Consider the following 5,870-nt stretch of genomic DNA (forward strand, 5'->3'; position numbering starts at 1 on the left):
AAGATATATATCTTACATATATAAGATATATATATACTTTATATATATTTTTACATATTTTACATATATAATTTACACATATATATTTTACATATATATGTATACATGTATGTATTTTTTTCCCCATCTATCCATACTGGGAATTGAACCCAAGGTCTTCATCTGCAGCTCTTAAGTTTTTCTTTTTGAAACAAGGTCTCATTAAATTGCTAAATTGCCCAGAATCGGTTAAAACTTGAATCCTGCCTCAGCTTCTCACAGTACTGGGGTTACAGGCATGTGCCACCACACTTAGCTGGGACTATTGATTACAATTACCAAACTCTGTTCAATAAGGAAGCACAATCTTTTCCTTTTAATGACTAGCTCTACAAAGACTTACCCTGAAAAAAGTCACCTGTATAAAATGTATGGAGTTGGGCATAGTGGTGCACACCTGTAATCCCAGCACTCAGGAGGCTGAGGCAGAGGATCATTGCGAGTTCGAGATCAGCCTGGGCTGCAAAGTGAGTTCAAGGCCAGCCAAAACTTGAACTGCATAGTGAAACCCTGTCTCAAAAAGACAAAAAGATAAAAAAAAATTTAAAAAACTATACGGATGTAGGGATGATTTCATTATTAAACTGAAATGTAGAAGATTCTGAGAACCTATGACTGAAAGCAGACAGTCCACCATATATCATACTATAATATAGCATTGATTTTATTTCTAAAATAGAAAATAAAAATGACTTTGAAAGCTGTTTTTTGCTTGGTTGGTTGGTTTTTGTCTTTTTGAGACAGAGTCTCGCTATGCAGTTCAGGCTGGCCTCGAGCTCACTCGGTAGCCCAGGCTAGTCTTGAACTCACAGTGATCCTCCTGCCTCAGCCTCCCAAGTGCTGGGATTATAGGCGTGTGCCACTATGCCTGGCTGAAAGCTGTTTTTACCAGATGTGTGTGCATGTGTGCCCCTGGATGGGGTTATTATTGTTTAAGAGCAGTGTAGAAGAAACACTTGGTTATAATAAGTTTCACACTTTATATTGCTATACAGCTTTACAATGTTTCATGTTTCTCCAAAAGATTGCAGACATCTTAGTAGTTCAAAGCCGTCTTTTATTTCTTTTGTATCCTCCACACAGGGCCACACTGCTTATATAAATAAAGTTGTCTCGTGTTCTGTGAGAACCCTTCTCACTACCTAGCCAATCTTTGAAGTAAATTGTTCTTATTCTCTAAACTATAAAACAATACTAATATTGTTCTGTGGAATATCTTGGCCCTACGATAATCTGCATTTATATGATATGGTATAAATCTGCATTTATATGATATGATATAAAAAAGAATTGTGTGTTTGTGCGTGGTCACTTGTTCCCTGAAAATGCTGAGGACTCAGACACGATGTACAAACATAGTAACTAGGAGTAAGTAAACAGTAGAAAGCAGGGGTCCATCACACCCAATCTCTTATAAACTGTTTCAATTTTTTGTTTGTTTTGACACAGGGTCTTGCTGTGTAGCCCAGGCTGGCCTTGAACTTGCAGCAGTCCTCCTTGCCTCAGCCTCCTGAGTACTGGGAATACAGGCATGCAGTCACTAGGTCCTGCACCTTCTTGCTGTTTTAAAAGGTGTACAGAGAGCCCTAAGGGGGCTGGGGATGTGGCTCAGAGGTAGAGTGCTTGCCTAGCATGAACAAAGCTGTGAGTTCAATCTCCAGTACCACTGGGCATGGTGGCACACGCCTATAATCCCAGCACGCAGGAGGCTGAGGCAGGAGGATCCTTGTGAGTTCAAGACCAGCCTGGGCTACAAAGTGAGCTCAAGGCCAGCCTGAACTGCATAGTGAGACTCTGTCTCAAAAAGACCCAAAAAAAAAAAAAAAAATCCTGTCCTTATTAAAGAAGCCATATTATACGTTTTGGTTTGTTTGTGTTTGTCTCTGTTGACACAAACTCTCACCGTGTGGTACAGGCTGGCCTTGAACTCACTACAGAGCCCAGGCAGGCCTCAAACTTGCAGTGATCCTCTTGCCTCAGGCTCCTGAGTACTGGGATTACAGGAGTGTGCCACAACACCCAGCTGACAATGTTTTTATTTTAAGAAATTCCAAAGATTTTTTAAAATTACAATGCATCCAGCCAGGTGTGGTGGCACATACCTATAATCCCAGTACTCAGGAGGCTGAGACAGGAGGATTGCTTTGAGACTGAGGCCAGGCTGAACTACCTAGTGAGACCTTGTCTCAAAAGACTAAAATAAAATAAAATGCATCCTGATGCACCTGTATCTTAAATCTCAACACCAATCAGGTCATGGACAATCTGGCTTTATTCATACTCACCATTTCCCCCATCCCCAGCAACCTAGATTATCTTGAAGGAAATGTCATTCCCCATCTCTCCAGCTGCAAATATTTTTAGTTCAGTCTAAGTCCCTAAAAGACAAGGATTCTCTCTCCTTTTGAAACATCACTCTCCCAAAAGCAACGATGGTTCCCTAACATCAAAAGATATACACTCTGCGGTTTGGGGATCTAGAACCAAATGCTTGTCCTAGAAACGTCCTTTAATTTTGTTTCGTTTTCGTCTTATTTATTAGACTCAGACTGTCAAAAGGTTCATGTGCTGTCATTGAATAACTTGTCACGTACGGGCAAAAGAGCTTCTTGATTTCTTTCTCGCCTTTATCTTTAAATGAAACATGAAGAATTGTTAGGTGGAAGAAACGACCATTTCCAAATGCAGCAGCAGATCCAGAACGCTGGCCCGCAGAGGCGTGCAAGCGCCGAGTCACGGCTCTGCGTGATGGGCAGCCAGACACCGCCTGGGTGATAAGGCGCCTGCGTGCCCAGCGTCCCATAAACACCTCAGCAGCCACAGCGCTGCCTGCAGAGGAGTCTGCAGCAAACAGGAATTGAGCAGACAGGAATGTTGCAAGTCTCAAAATAGGGTGGGTTTTGTTTTGGTTTGCTTTCTGCTGAGACCGAGACTCACTAGGTAGCCCAGGCTGCCCTTGAGCTTACAGTCCTTCTGCCTCAGCCTTCCCTCTGCTGGGATTAAAGGTCTGCACCACCGCACCTGGGATCATTTCTTTATTCCCGTAAAAGAGTTCACAAATAGTCAAGCCCGCTGGGCTGAGGCAGGAGGACTGCCGGGAGTTTGAGGCCACCCTGAGTCAGATCCTGCCTCAAAAAACCAAAAAAAAAAATTTTAAATTTAAAAATAATAAAGCCTAAATGCCAATTGGGTTGATTGGTCATATTTATAATTTTTAATCCTAAACTTTTAATTTAAGGCCTTTTAATTTTCAAGATTCATCCATTCCATTCCCTTCAGTGCATTTGTAAAAGAAAAAAAAATTAAATGAAATATTAACCTGGACTTCCGCTTCCATTTCTCACCTCGACCTTCCCCTCTAAAACTACCCAAGTTCCTTTTTTTTTTTTGAGACAGGGTCTCGCTATGCAGTCCAGCTTGGTTTTGACTCACTATGTAGCCCAGCCTGACGATCCTACTGCCTCAGCCTGCAGAGCACTGGGATCATAGGCATGCACCACCACACCTGGCCCTAAATTCCTTTTTTGTTTTAGGATGAAAAGAAACTTCTGTGTACAAAGGGAACACAGAATAATAACCAGCAGGTATTAATGGAAACGGCAGGAAGCGCTCGCAGGCGTGCAATGCTTAAGTTAAGAACCCGGGTTGGAAAGACAGAAGCTGCCCTCGGTTTCCCAGCCTGTGAACCACGGACCGTGAGCGGCAGCCAAGCGAAAAGGTGCAGGCCCCGCGCAAGCGCAGTAAGGAGCAGCTTTTATTTTCGTTGGGAAGACACAGGGAGGGCTCACTTGTCATCCTCAGTTTTACCAAGAGAAGGGATTTCCTGCAAGATAAGGCGGCAAGAGTGCCCTGAAGGTCACACCACCTGCAAGGTTGCTACTTCCCTCTCTCTCTGAAAGCTCAGGAAACTTGAAAATCATGTATGACACGGCCCGGTGGATAATCAGTTCCAGTAAGACAATCCGGTGGCGAATGAACTCCACAGAGATTAATCTGAAACTGGACTCTGATCCCCAAGTGATCCAGCCGGTGTAGCCCAGTCCCTACTTGGCCCTGCCGAGGAAAAACAAGCCGGTGACTATCTCCGCTGAGATCTGGCTGGATAAGATCTCAGCTCCCAATGAGGCCTGAGCTCTCTTCGGATGCGTGACGCGTGAGGCGAGTTAAACAGCACTAAACTGGGAGCGCGGGGCCGGGGCCCGCGTCCACCAACAGTGGGCAGCAGCCGCGGGAGGACCAAGTCCTGGCCTTGTAATCACCTTTCTCAAATTCTTCACTCTGGTCTAGAAGGCCTCTTTTCCTGTTAGGTCTCTCTCAGATAACTGCAAAACACAAACAAGTGAATCACCTGACAGTGCTATGACTAACGGAAGATATCGCTGATATTATCAAAGCATTCTTCAGTGTAAATAATTCATCACAGCGTTTCTTTTCTATTGTATCCCTTCCCTCCAGTGTTAAGAATCCAGAGCTTGGGGCTGAGGGTGTATCTCAAAGGTGTAGCACTTGCCCAGAATGCACAAGGCCCTGCCTTCAATGCGCCGCACCTCAAATAAAATAAAATAACAATTTTTTAAAATCCAGAGCTTCCCAGGTGTGGTGGCACATGCCTGTGATTCCAACACTAGGGAGGCTGAGGCAGGAAGATCTATAGGAGTTTGATGCCAGCCTGGGCTAGATAGTGAAATCTTGTCTCAAAAAAAAAATCCAGAGCTTTCCCCGAGCACCTTTCCATTACTCTTCTAGTCTCTGAAGGAAAGGAAGAGGAGGCAAGAACTCCAGTGGAAATGTCCTTGCTAATAACATGCTTTGTTACAGTTTCAGAACACTTTGGGACTTGCTGTGGTATTGTAGGTCAGCCTTGTGCAAGATGCTGGAAACCACACTAAGGCAGGAGAATCACTGAGAGTTTGAGGGCAGCCTGAGCTACATAGTGAGGTCAAGGCCAAGCCATGCATGGTGGCGCATGCCTACAATCCCAGAACTTGGGAGACTGAGACAGGAGGATCGCCATGAGTTCAAGGCAAGTCCAAGTTCAAGTCCAGCCTGAACTACAAAGCAGAAACCCTGCCTCCAAACAAAACAAATCATAGTGAGTTAAAAGCCAGCCTGGTCTACATTTCAAGACCCTGCCTCCAAAGCAAAAACATCACAGTCTAGACAGTGGCCCATGCCTGTAATCCCTTCTACTCAGGAGGCTGTGGTAGGGACTGCAGCGATCCTCCTGCCTCAGCATCCCAAGTGCTGGGATTACAGGCAAATCAAGTCTCACCTTTTTGCCCGTTTTCCTGGGATTGACATTTGACACCCTGCTCTTGGTTCCCTAAATTCCTGGTGGGCAGGCGCTGACTGCTTTTGTTAGAGGCGAGGCCCTCCGCCGGCCCTCGGGAGTGAAAAGCCAACCTGCCGCAGGGATTTAAACTGCCTGGGCACTGAAAGGGCAGGAAGAGCAGGGGCTGACAGGTGTCACGGTGCACATCCTGGAGGGTGGGAAGGTGAGGAGAGAGAGAAAGAGAGAGGGCTGGAGCGAGAGGGAGAGGAGGGAGAGGGCAGGGAATTTGCCTTCCAGGGAAATAAACAGAGGGCTTAAGGAGAAAGCCCTCAAGGGTGGGCGCCGAAGCCTCCCCCTCGGGGTCCCCACTGCGCTCCCCACCGGCTCCGCGCAGCGAGGCCGGCCGCCCCGCACTTCCTGCTCAGCACAGGCTGTGGTCGCCAGCACCCGCTCTCCGGAGCTGGGTCCCGCTGGGGACCGGCGCAGGACTCGGAACCAGGAAGGGAGCAGGGCTTGGCTTCCCTCCACGCCCTGCCAGTACCCGAGGCTCGTCACCCCG

The 5,870-nt window shown here is 46.3% G+C and overlaps 1 long non-coding RNA gene across 1 annotated transcript; it reads right to left on the minus strand.

The window, feature by feature from the left end:
* Window positions 1-3,775: 3,775 nt before the first annotated feature.
* On the minus strand, window positions 3,776-5,559 carry LOC106149418. The gene is made up of 2 exons (XR_001235597.1): window positions 5,312-5,559; window positions 3,776-4,361 (listed from the first exon to the last, which is right to left on the minus strand). It is a non-coding gene; the product is annotated as an uncharacterized LOC106149418 (long non-coding RNA).
* Between the last annotated feature and the right edge of the window lie 311 nt (window positions 5,560-5,870).

The sequence above is a fragment of the Chinchilla lanigera genome, unplaced genomic scaffold (assembly GCF_000276665.1).
Source record: "Chinchilla lanigera isolate Chin_1 unplaced genomic scaffold, ChiLan1.0 scaffold00004, whole genome shotgun sequence".
NCBI classification, from domain to species: Eukaryota; Metazoa; Chordata; class Mammalia; order Rodentia; family Chinchillidae; genus Chinchilla; species Chinchilla lanigera.